The sequence below is a fragment of the Cyprinodon tularosa genome, unplaced genomic scaffold, assembly GCF_016077235.1.
Source record: "Cyprinodon tularosa strain WSP-4 unplaced genomic scaffold, ASM1607723v1 ctg248, whole genome shotgun sequence".
In the NCBI taxonomy this organism is placed as follows: Eukaryota; Metazoa; Chordata; class Actinopteri; order Cyprinodontiformes; family Cyprinodontidae; genus Cyprinodon; species Cyprinodon tularosa.
In genome coordinates this window covers 495234-506965 of record NW_024038921.1, presented here as the reverse complement: position 1 = coordinate 506965, position 11732 = coordinate 495234, and the positions used below count along the sequence as shown (strand labels likewise).

At 40.1% G+C, this 11732-nt stretch overlaps 1 long non-coding RNA gene across 1 annotated transcript; it reads left to right on the top strand.

The window, feature by feature from the left end:
- The first annotated feature begins 10443 nt into the window (after positions 1-10443).
- On the top strand, positions 10444-11030 carry LOC119785390. The gene is made up of 3 exons (XR_005281034.1): positions 10444-10594; positions 10687-10895; positions 10968-11030. It is a non-coding gene; the product is annotated as an uncharacterized LOC119785390 (long non-coding RNA).
- Positions 11031-11732: the final 702 nt, after the last annotated feature.

Here is an 11732-nt window from a genome sequence, read left to right as displayed (position 1 = left end):
CACAAATGTATCTGCTGGTTATGGGGCTTCATGGATAATTTATAATGTTTTAAGGTGGAGACCATAAAAAGACACAGAAGATAGAAAAACATTGTTCTAGTGGATCATATATTAGCCAGAACAGCAAAAACGGAGATGGTGATTAGCTCTACAGTGATTAAGAAAGTGTCTTTTCTATAATAATATGTCTATGTGAAAAAGAAACTGGGCTGAAGAGAAATATTATAGAGATAAAACCATAATCAGACGTTTTGGTTTAATTTGACAGTGCTTGTTCGCTTATAAAGAAAAAAAAAAGTTTTTCTAGTCTCATAAGCTGTCTGTGGATTGATAAATAATTAGATAATTGCAGTTTTCTGTTTATATTTTGCCTAAACTGAAGAATAAGGATCCAATTAGTGTGTTTGACTGTTATGCAACATCTAATATCTTTAATTACAAGTTTTTTTTCTATTTGAATCTTTTAAACTTGTATTATAATAAGCTAATTCTCGAACAGTCACATCTTTCTCCTTGGACTCTTGTGCCACCAGCTTTATAACATTTGGAGACCGGCTCTGAAAAGTACATTGTTTAATCATTAACATTAAAATGCAAACAGAAACCATGAGAGCCGCTTTTTTTTTACTGATTTACTTCACTTTATAACAACAGGCTTTAAATAAAAACACACACTGGCTGGTTGTCTGTACAATTCTAAAAATGTTATTTATGACAATATCTTATTTAGTTTGCAAAGTACTCCAGCAGAAATTAAACATTGTTCTTTTTTCAGAAGAAAGACAGCGTTTCCATGCATGGTGTACTATATAAAAGCTATGAGTCATTCCTGATTTTAAAAATAACAAAAATGACTTATCCAAAAGAAAAAAACTCCTGGAAACGCATTTATGATTCAGCAGAAAGTGTTCTTTAGGTAACATGATTGTACTTCTCTGGATTTTAACATGAAAACATACAGCGTAAAATAACACTGAACAGGTAAGCAAAGCATAAACTCATCGTCGTCACATAGAAAACTCTTATCGTCTCACTCCAGCGTTCAGATATGGCTGATGCTTTTCTGACAGAAGCAGCATTTCGGGGACAGAGGCCGAGCGTGAGGACCAACGTTAGCAGCAGCAGGGCACAGAGGAGAATAAAGAGGCGGCTGCTGAGGACAAAATGAACATAATGCACTTCAGACGGCGAGAGTGAACTTACAGACTTTGATTCTCAAAAGGCAAAAAGACACATTTATTCACACAACCAGATGCACGTTATCTGGTCTTTACAACGGGAAATAAAAGACAAGCAAATCGCTCCAACCCTTCCTTATCATCTGGAGGAAGACCTTTGTAACCTAGAGCTAGATAGTGCAGATATGACACCTACTGTACAACAAACCACTTTATCTGCAAATCAGCCACCATAACTGTAAAACATTAATAACGTCCGTGTATGGACTGTCACACCCACAGTCACACCAACACGCCTCCTGAACCTTCCTCACACTGTGTGGTAGAAAGCTAGCAGTACACATTGTACCGTAAAATGTGCGGTTCTGTGCAAGGAAGACGACACGATCATTTAATGAACATCGCTTTCTGAAGGGAAAAAAAAAATCTATGTTAAAAATACTGTTGCTGGCGGCTGATACTGACATTTTACATGTGCTATACACAAACCCCTACACAGTCCTGCAGGAGGACATTATTCTACGTACCGATTCAGAAAACTTTGACTCTTTCTATCCTTATCCTGCTCAAAGTCCACATAAACCACAAGCAGTTGGCACTGGCTGAGATCAAACATGTTTTCGTTTCTGTACAGTTCATACAAAAATAAAAAAATTAAAACTGCTCCAATGGTAGCATCTTTTCTGATTTTCCTGTTTCTGTTTCATTGTTTTGTTGTTTTTTTTTTATCTATTTTTTTACTCAAAGAGGTAGTGGCTATTTAGGTAAAGGGTGAGGAACGAAGTGTAAATTAAAAATCTCATAGAAAATGCTTTTATGTTGTTTTACTTTTGACCAGAGGAATCTCTAAAGAAAAAAATATAATACTGCAATCACATACAAAAGTAGTCCTTCATTTTGTACATTTATACAGTGTTCACACTGAAGCCATTTTCTCTCACACTTTGTTTGGATTTTTTTTTCTTCTGCTGTTGTAGTTTAGATTTTCTTTAAAAGGCGAGAAGATGGATGCGTTCTGAGGGGGAGGTTGTAGGATGAAGGACAGTCTATGCCAGGGGGTCTACCAGGGGCTCCTCATCTCCACGTGACAGCAGCTCCTTCTTCTCATCTGTGCTGGCCAGAGAGTTGCGGCTGTTGTGGGCGCCAATGTACAGAGTGGCGTATACGGGATTGGTGAAGTTGGTGGGCTACAGGCGAAAAGTTAGGAAATAAACAGTCAGTATGTATTGCCACTCAAAACAACATTTTTTATACTATGTCATGTTTTAGCCCCAAACGGCAATTATTTTAAGAGACAGATCAAACAGGGTTCCTCATTTTCTAAATACAATCTAAAAAGTGTGAAATGTGTAAAATGAACCTAAAAAATATTATGCATCAAATTGATGGCAAGGAGAATATTGAACACACACACAAAAAACAGCCAATAGACTCCCTGTAACTCTGGGTAAGCTGCAGAGGTTCACAGCTTAAGTAGAAGAATCAGTTTTAACAAACCTGAGGCAATTAATCAGGACTAATTAGGCTAACATGACTGCTCACTGAGGGGGTCATTCAGAAAGGCACATGTGAAAGACTGGAATTGAAGAACCAAGAATTACATTCAGTGAAAGCCTTAAGCTGGGCCTACACTGTGAGATTTTTTTTTGCCATTTCGGGCTGATAATTTTTTCGATCGGGCTGAGTTTCAGCCTCATCCTGCAATATGTAGTGTACAGGGGATGACGAGGGGCGATCATCCTCTTACGACACCTCAGGTCAGGGATCGCAAGGTCGGGTGACAATCCAACATGTTTGAATATCAGTCCGCCCTCGTGTGGCGTTCGTAGGCAAATCCTGCTGATGAAGCAGATCCATGAGCCAGGTTACCAGAACCTTGCACACTGCACATGTGCAAACAAGGGAGTTCTTCTTCCAGATTAACGAGTCCAACCAGCACCATCTTTCGATGCAGAGTCAGATGTGTGGTTTTTGGACGTTTAGTGTTAGCAGGTAGATCAAATCAGACCGTACATTGTAAGAACATACATCTTGAGCTGTGGAAAAATTGTGGAAACTAAGCTTGTATGAGTGATGCAAACAGCAACTGGTGTTTGCTATTGCACGCATTTAACAGACACTCCCTGTGGGGAGCAGGTACAGTACAAGGTTGTGCATGTGTAATTTTTTTTTTTAAGTGGAGAGGGCAGCACTGCATGAAAAGTGGGATTTTCGTCAATATACGGCACTGTAGATTGTCGTGGAACTTCAGGTTAGCGGCAGTTTACGGCAATTTGCAGGCTTCGTTGTAAACTCCCGTAAATTGTCAGAAATTGACGTGGAATTTCTTAGGCAGTGTTCCCCCCATGCCTGCCCCCATGGAATTCTAGGGGAGGCTTTAACATGTAAATGAACATGCTGTGAGCTATACAAATGCAAACCAGGGTTGCAGGGGGGGTTTTACCCCAAGTGACATCTTTCTGAGGAAGAAAATCTCTGATACAAAGAGATCAGGCTTAGTATAGCCTCTCACATTTTAGCTTGAATTGATTTATTTAATTAAAGTATAGAGACCAAAACAGATCTTTAGCTGACAGAGCAATACATTTAGAGCAGTAATTATTTTAAAAAAAATTTGCATTTAAGATAAAAAATAAAATGTTGTCTGTCAATATGCTCAATTCACAATTACTTAAGTGGAAAAGTTTCAAGAAATGAGTCTGAGATGATTCACTTTATAACATGGCGCATTATCCTGTTGGAAGTAGCCATCAGAAGATTGGTACACTGTGGTCATAAGGTCCGGCCAGGTCAAGATCCGCAATTGCAATTGCACCAAACAGGAAAAAGAACATCGACAAATTCCGGTTTGTCAAATTAAAATATAGCAGCAACAGATCGGTGACTAGAAATTATAGCACAATTCTTATATATATATATATAAAAAAAAAAAAAAACTAACACCGTTTATTTAAATGATTGGATCCAAACTATTGGTTATTCACCAACGAGGAAGCAGATTTCTCATCTCCATCAAAATATTTATTTTATACCGAGGGACTTAAACTTTAATGAAATCCATTCAAAAGAAACTTCTTATTACAGGAATGAAAAGAGATGCTGAGTTTGGAAGTAGTGAACAAGTTCATTAAAAAAAAGCAGTTTTGAATTATCCTTATCCCCGTTACAAAAATCTACAAAAATATATATATATATATTTGGGCAGAAACTGAACATATGCTGGAAGATGGTGGGATTTTTTTAATATGTCATATTAAATTAAGTGCTCACAGGGTTCATACAGGAATGAGTGACTCTAATTTAATGCTATTTAAATGCTATTAGAAATGATTTTAATACCATCAACAAGAATCATGTACACAAGTTATTAGTGTACATGAAATATGAAGGAGCTGCAAGCAGAGTTCCATGACTCCTGTATGTATGTAAACACACACACACACACACATATATACGTATATATATATCCTCTAGCTTTTTCTCCGCCTGGAGCGATATAATATATCTGACGAAATTGTTTTTATAAGCATTTTTTATTAAAGAATTATAAATACTTCGATAAACATATTTAAATAATTTTAGTGCCAATTAAGGCCTTGATTTAAAAAAAAAAAAAAAGAATGATTTTTTAATTATTTTTATTGATCCGCGGAAACTCTGGTTCATCTCGCGCATGCTCTGTACGATCTCCAAGAAACTTAGAGCGGCGGGGTCTGGATCCATAGTGGAGGATGCTGCTTTGCTTTGTGCAGGCGGTCTGGAGCGTCTGGATTTCGGGGTAAAACTCCTCTTGGACGCGATGGCGACCCTGCATCGAACAAGACGAACTCAAAGAAGAGATGCTAGCGGTAAATATATGTTCGATTACTGCCTGCTAAGCTAAAAGCAGCCTAGCCTAAGCTACCGGCTAATAGCAGCCTAGCTATTAGCCTATCTAGCCTAGCCTTGCAAGAACAAGCTTTATTAAAGTGTATTTTTTCTGATTACAGGAAGCAGTATGCCGTCTTAACAACTCGGAGACTAATTGCAGGCGCTATGAACCGGAGCAAGGGTAAGATTTAAAGAATATGCTTTCATTCTGCGGTAAAAGGCAATGGATACGGATATTCACCGATCATAGCTTTTACATTTTGTTTTCACAGACTACTGTCGCCTCACAATGAGGCGGTGACCTCCTATTTGCTCGGAGCCATAATCAGCAAGTCCAGATTTGCACGATGTTGATAAAGACGACATTGTGTGTAAGTGACTTGTTTTAATGTTTTCTCCTTGCTTGTTACTGTGACTTGCGTTTGATTTTTTATTTATACCACTCTCATTTAATTGTTTTCCAGCTGCCTGTAAGACGTATTTTCAGACGGTACGCAGGAGCTTCAGATATAGGCTGCCAGCCAACACGCTGCGTGCGGAGGCTGCCAGGCTATCTACTCGGAGTCGGGCCAGAAGAAAGAGGGTAAGACTTTATTTGGTGACTATTTTTCAGGTGCATTAATAGATGTGTTGTGTCCATACGCAGTGCGCTGATTCATTGTTTTTTTTTTTCAGCTGCTGAAAGCGAGGCAGAGTGTGCTAACAGATGAGGAAGTGGAACTCTGGAAGTCCGCCTTCCTCGGCGGTGTCTCTGGATGGATTGTACGGTCGCCGCCATTTCGTAGGCCGGATCTCACTGAACTCTGTGTTAAGCTGCAGTCCCGGTTAGAAGCGATGCCGAAGTACAAGGCCACGCACACTAGGCGTCTGCACATCGGACCTGCCTCGGAGGGAATGCTGCCAGTTACCTCCAACCCCGAGGAAGCAAACGGACCGTTCACGGACTTTTAATTTTTAGAAACGCATGTGTTTGGATACGCGTTGTATATAGTTGTGTGTGTTTCAATAAAGCTCTTTCTTTGCATAAACAGCTTCCTGCAAATGTTCATTTCCTGTATAAATTCATTCATGTCCTTGATGGTAGCCTAATAATTGTGTAGTAGTGTAGGATAACATAAATACACACCATATGAATGAATAAATATATGAATGAATAAATATATGAATGAATAAATATATATATATATATATATATATATATATATATATATATATATATATATATATATATATATATATATATATGAATGAATAAATATATATATGTAAATATATATATATGCCAACCAATCACGAGCGACTTTACTTGTTTAAAAAGAAGTGGTTCCGTCCAATACTCAGTAAGAAAATTAAAGCCTGGCGTGGCCACGTGTGGTTTTGCTGCCAATCACGAGCGATTTCATTTGTTTGAGAATAGTGGTTTCAGCCAATACTGAGTAGGTTATTCAAGCCAGACCTGGCCAGCCGCGCGGGTTTGATGCATTCATATGCTAATTAGGGCCATTAGTACAGCTGATCGCTCTCCACATACGTCACGGTACGTTTTCGACAATTTGTGGCACGACAAACGCGGACAAGCACGGGTTGCAAATTGTCGGAAACTGACGAAAATCAGGCAGATCTGCGGGAGTTTACGGGGGTTTACGGGGACGAAAATCTCACTTTTCATGCAGTGCAGGTCTTTCAAAAAATGCTAAAATCCTCCTCTACACCTATAAAGGTAGAGTTAAAAAGGCTGTGGGATGACCATGTTAGCAGCACTGCTGGCGTGCAGCAGGAGTACATGGATTAGAAACCCCAGCTGTTGGGATCTGGAGTTCTGTCCATCTTCCTCCAGCAGAGCCCTAGGTCTCCTGGAGCTGAAGCTGACTACCACATCTGCGGCTGATTTGCTCATCAGGGAGACCAGCATATAAGCAGCGGCAGAACTTCTCTTCGGTGCCAGAGTGTTAAGCTAGTTACGGTTAGCAAGCCAGAGCCAACCTGCATGTCTGATTCCCTGACTCCTCTGAAGATCTGACTTCTGAACCTAACCAGTTTTGTCCTCTCTGCCTCCTAGGAAGAACCTGACTGTCCCCTGGAGCTCTGGAAGAGTTTCTCATCAGAAACCTGTCTGCCTGCTCTCCGAAGCAAACCTGAAGATCAAACTGTCTGAACCTGTCTGCCAGTTCTCTAGGAGAGAACTTGGAGAACCTCAAGGTCTGAACACCAACTAGTCTAAAGTCAAGCTCTGCTGCTGCCTAGCCCTCTGCCGACCCTCTGTCTCTGGCAGTGTTGGGAAAGTTCTCTTTCTACGTGAACTAGTTCAAAGTTCAGTTCACACATTTTAAAATGAACTAGTTCAGTTCATAGTTCATAATTCAAAATTTTGAACTAAGTTCACAGTTCCAAAAAATGAACTAGTTCACAGTTCGTTTTTTTTCATATATTGCTCAATTACATCATAGCCTACTGTAGAACCACAGACAGCAATTATTTTATCAGTTGTAACACTGAAACTGTGCGTCAGATTTCATCTTCATATCTAGTTTTGAACCCTTATCCAACCAGATTTACATTTGCATTGGGGGGACAGCAGTTCCCCAATGTTGCTTTAATGCTTTGTTGCTGTCCATTCACTTCCCACTAGTAGCAGCTGCAGCTTTCACCCCTACAGTATATTCTCAAAAACATCAGGAAAAATGTGCTGCTTGAATGGTCTTTTTTATGAGGAATTATTAAAAGAAAAACAGGAAAGTAGTCTTTAAGGAGCAAATGTTTTTTTAATTTTAATATTTTTTTCCATTTTACATATGCCGTTTCAGATTTGCTTTGGATGTTACTGAAGTGCGGATTTTTTTACTGAAAGCCGGCGGGCAAAGTTTGCAGAGAAATGTAAGATTGTTGCCATCATCCTCACCGACCACCTGGTCATAAAACTGTTTTAAGTGATCATACTGCTGCTTTGTCGCATCCACGGTCGTCTCCATGCTGCTGTGGCTTCCACGCTGCATTTTGTTTTGATGACGCACGCGGCTGTAGGCTACGACACTGGTAGCTGGTGTAGCCAGATTGGGTGTTTTCCCCGCTACATATTAAGGCCTGTTTACGGTGTGATTTAGCCGGGGTTTCGCCTAGAGGGCTCTATAGAAATCTGGCAACCTATTGAACGATGTTGAACTAAGAGAGCGTGCCGTTCACAGACACCAAAATGAACGAGTTCACAATAACGTTCACCAGGCAGTAATGCAGTACGTTCAGTTCACGTTCGCCCAAAATATGAACGAGTTCATGAACTTTCGTTCAATGAACGCGTTCAGGCACAACAGTGGTCTCTGGACCCTCCTGGTTCCCTCCCTCAGACGCTCAGCCTGAAGCACTGAACAGTGTACCCTGTGTGACCAATCCCGGATCTGTTTCCAGTCTAATATCTTGTGTCTGTTTATTCCATTAAACAGTTGAACTTTAATTCTGACTCCGTGGCGTTCTGCATTTGGGCTAAAAACTCTACCCATCATGACACCAGCCTCCCATCTCTCTCTGCAGGTGTGGCTTGTCTCCAGGTACCAAAGCTCCCTTTGACTGCCCAAAATATACTAATGTATGCACACTAATGTACACAAACACATAACGTATACATACACTATCCAGTGATTGAAAACCTTTATAATATATAGTTATATATAGTTATACAGTTTTAATAGATAGTTTTAGTTAATATTCAGATATACATACGTATGCATTTATTTGCATGTAGTTATGGATGTATGTTCCCATTGCAGAATACAAATGAAGTGTCATGGCAAATGCCCTTAACTCAGTTGAATAAGTTTCTCTGGCAGGATTATTCCCTTTGGTCTTCCCCATTCTCCCCGTAACCTCCAATGGAACACCACTGTGTGTATCTTTCAGGAGTTCAACACAGTTGTCTAAAATTAATCCTTTCTTCTTCAGTTCATCAATAACATGTTCATTTAATCAACTTTCTCCTTCAGTTCCCTTGATAACTGTTGCGTGCTACTTAAGTTTTTTTCTTGGTTGATGCTAGGGTATCCAAAGGCCCCATCTAACTTCCTTTTTAGGATTCTGGGACTATAACTGATAGAATAAATATGTTATTTCTGCACTACTACATCACCTGTTGTGCACCTTGCTCTTGTTCAAGATGCGGAGCCGGTATTGGTTCTTGTGTCATTGTGTTAATATTCTGACTACAGTTTTATTGTGCTCCACTAATACACAAATTTTGTTGTGATGGATTGTAATCTGTAATCTACCTATGCTATGAAACAGCAAGTGTGTGTCAAAGCGATGAATTTATTTAGTAAGATACAGAGAAAGCATGTTACAAATTAAAATAATACAGTTTGAGAAACCTTTATACATTTACCTTTAAGGCAGACATATATTGGTTGATAATTACAAATATCTGTGTTAAAAACCAACCAGGAAAGACGGGAAATTAAAGAAGCCAATAGCAGACACCCCAAGTTCCAAAAACTCATTTCAGGGAGAAATTAGTTTTTGGGTCTCCTGGCCCCCTGGTACATATGGTCTAGTTCCACCACTGTTCCTCACCTTCACTAGACGTGGATATACTTTAGTATATTCTGCTGTAAAATGAGTACTATATTTTCGTTTTTTACTCGAGGATTCAACCTCTGCAGTTTCACAGGATGCACAGCTTTGAGTGGTAACTAGGTGAGAGTAACAGCAACTGGTGTATGCTATTGCACGCATTTAACAGACGCTCCCTGTCAGCAGGTACAAGCTTGTGCATGTGTCATTTTTTTTTTTTTTTAAGTGGAGAGGGCAGGTCTTTTCAAAAATGCTAAAATCCTCCACTACACCTATAAAGGTAAGATTAAAAAGGCTGTAGGATGACCATGTTAGCAGCACTGCAGGCGTGCAGCAGGAGTACAGTACATGGATTAGAAACCCCAGCCTCCCATCTCTCTCTGCAAGTGTGGTTTGTCTCCAGGTACCAAAGCTCCCTTTGACTGCCCAAAATATACTAATGTATGAACACTAATGTACACAAAAACATAACATATACATACACTATCCAGTGATTGAAAACCTTTATAATATATAGTTATATAGTTATAATAGATAGTTTTAGTTCACATTCAAATATACATACGTATGCATTTATTTGCATGTAACCCGAAACTTAATGGATTGATCCAATCAGCTCTCTGACACCCAGTCGCCTGGAATGATCATTGAACACAGCATCGCTTTGGACAGATACGCTGCAAAGGTTTAACCAGCAGCCTCCTACCCACACCCTTATTGCGTCTGTGCAACACAGTATAGAGACACAGTATAGCATAGAAGACACTTGGCACATTATTATGAGCAACATAAGTCATAGTTTTTAGATAGTATCACACAATAATGAGAATGTCATACTTCCAGTCCTGGGTGCAGGCTGGGGTTTTGCTTTTCCTTTTTTCTCTCTCTGCAGGGCTGGATGGGCAGGTGCTCCTCATCAGCTGATTTCCACCCTTTTTAAGGAGCTGGAACCAGGAGGAGGGCGTCAGTTCGTTAATGCTTCAGCGTTGGTACAACTGATCCTGAACCAAGCCTTGAACCTAAGGCTTGAACCTAAGCCTTGCCTGAATCTAACCCTGTCTTCTCTGCTCCCTTCTCCTAGAACCCAGGATCCCAAGCCCTGGAACCATTCAGTTAGCCTCTAGGAACCTGTGAGGCTTCTGGTCTCAGAACCTTAAGACGCCCTCCTGCCTGAGCGCACCTGCCAGTCCACCCTCAGACACCACCATCCGATCTCGCCAACCGGACCTGCACCAATAGGCTGGATCACTGGACACCATCCTCCCAAACAGACGCCAAGCCGTCCTCTCTGTGAGTCTCATACATCCCTCACTCATCCACCAGCACCGAACGGTTGCTCACCTGTCACCTAACCTTTTCCAGCCGTATCCTGACAACCCTGCCTGCCGGACTCCTCTCTGTACTTCCACAAACCTTCAATAAAACCTTAACTGATCATTGCCTCCGTGATTGCTCCTATTCAGAGTCTGAAAACCTAAACATGACAGAGAAACTATGTTAAGATTATGAGATAGCTAAATCATAATATTGAGATAGGTTCAGATGTTTTTTTTGTTTTTTTTCTTCAGAGTGGTGGAAATGTATGGGCTTCCATAGAACTGGGCCTCCACTCATCTCATACGATCCTCATCTACTAATGCCGTTGGCTTTTTTAAAACAGTGAAATGAACCGAAGAATGTGAAATTGAACCTGAGAGCTTTGCTACGTAAAGAGGTGTGTCAGTACGAGGTCTCTCTGACAGAGAGCTGCTGCTGCTTTTACTTTCATTTAATGAGAAAGCGGCTCTGAAATCAGTTAACAGGCGGTAAGTAGGCTACGCCATTGGGTTCAAAGTTGTGTTTTTGAATGATTTGTGTTGGACATGTCTAATAATGCTGAGATTTTATTTTATTTTTTTCAGAAAATTTAAGATAGAAGCATAGAGGGATGTTTGAGTTTATGGTTACGCTTTAGCTGCAAAAACCCAAAGTGGAGTAGAACAACAAGTCTCCGTTTCTCATGCGTACTCACAAGTTAAACCCACCGAAATGTTGATCTTTACATTTTACTTACTGTACTGATTTGTTGATCTAGGTCTTATCTGGAAGGGAGAAGACTGTAACAATGTCAGGCAATGATCAGGACGA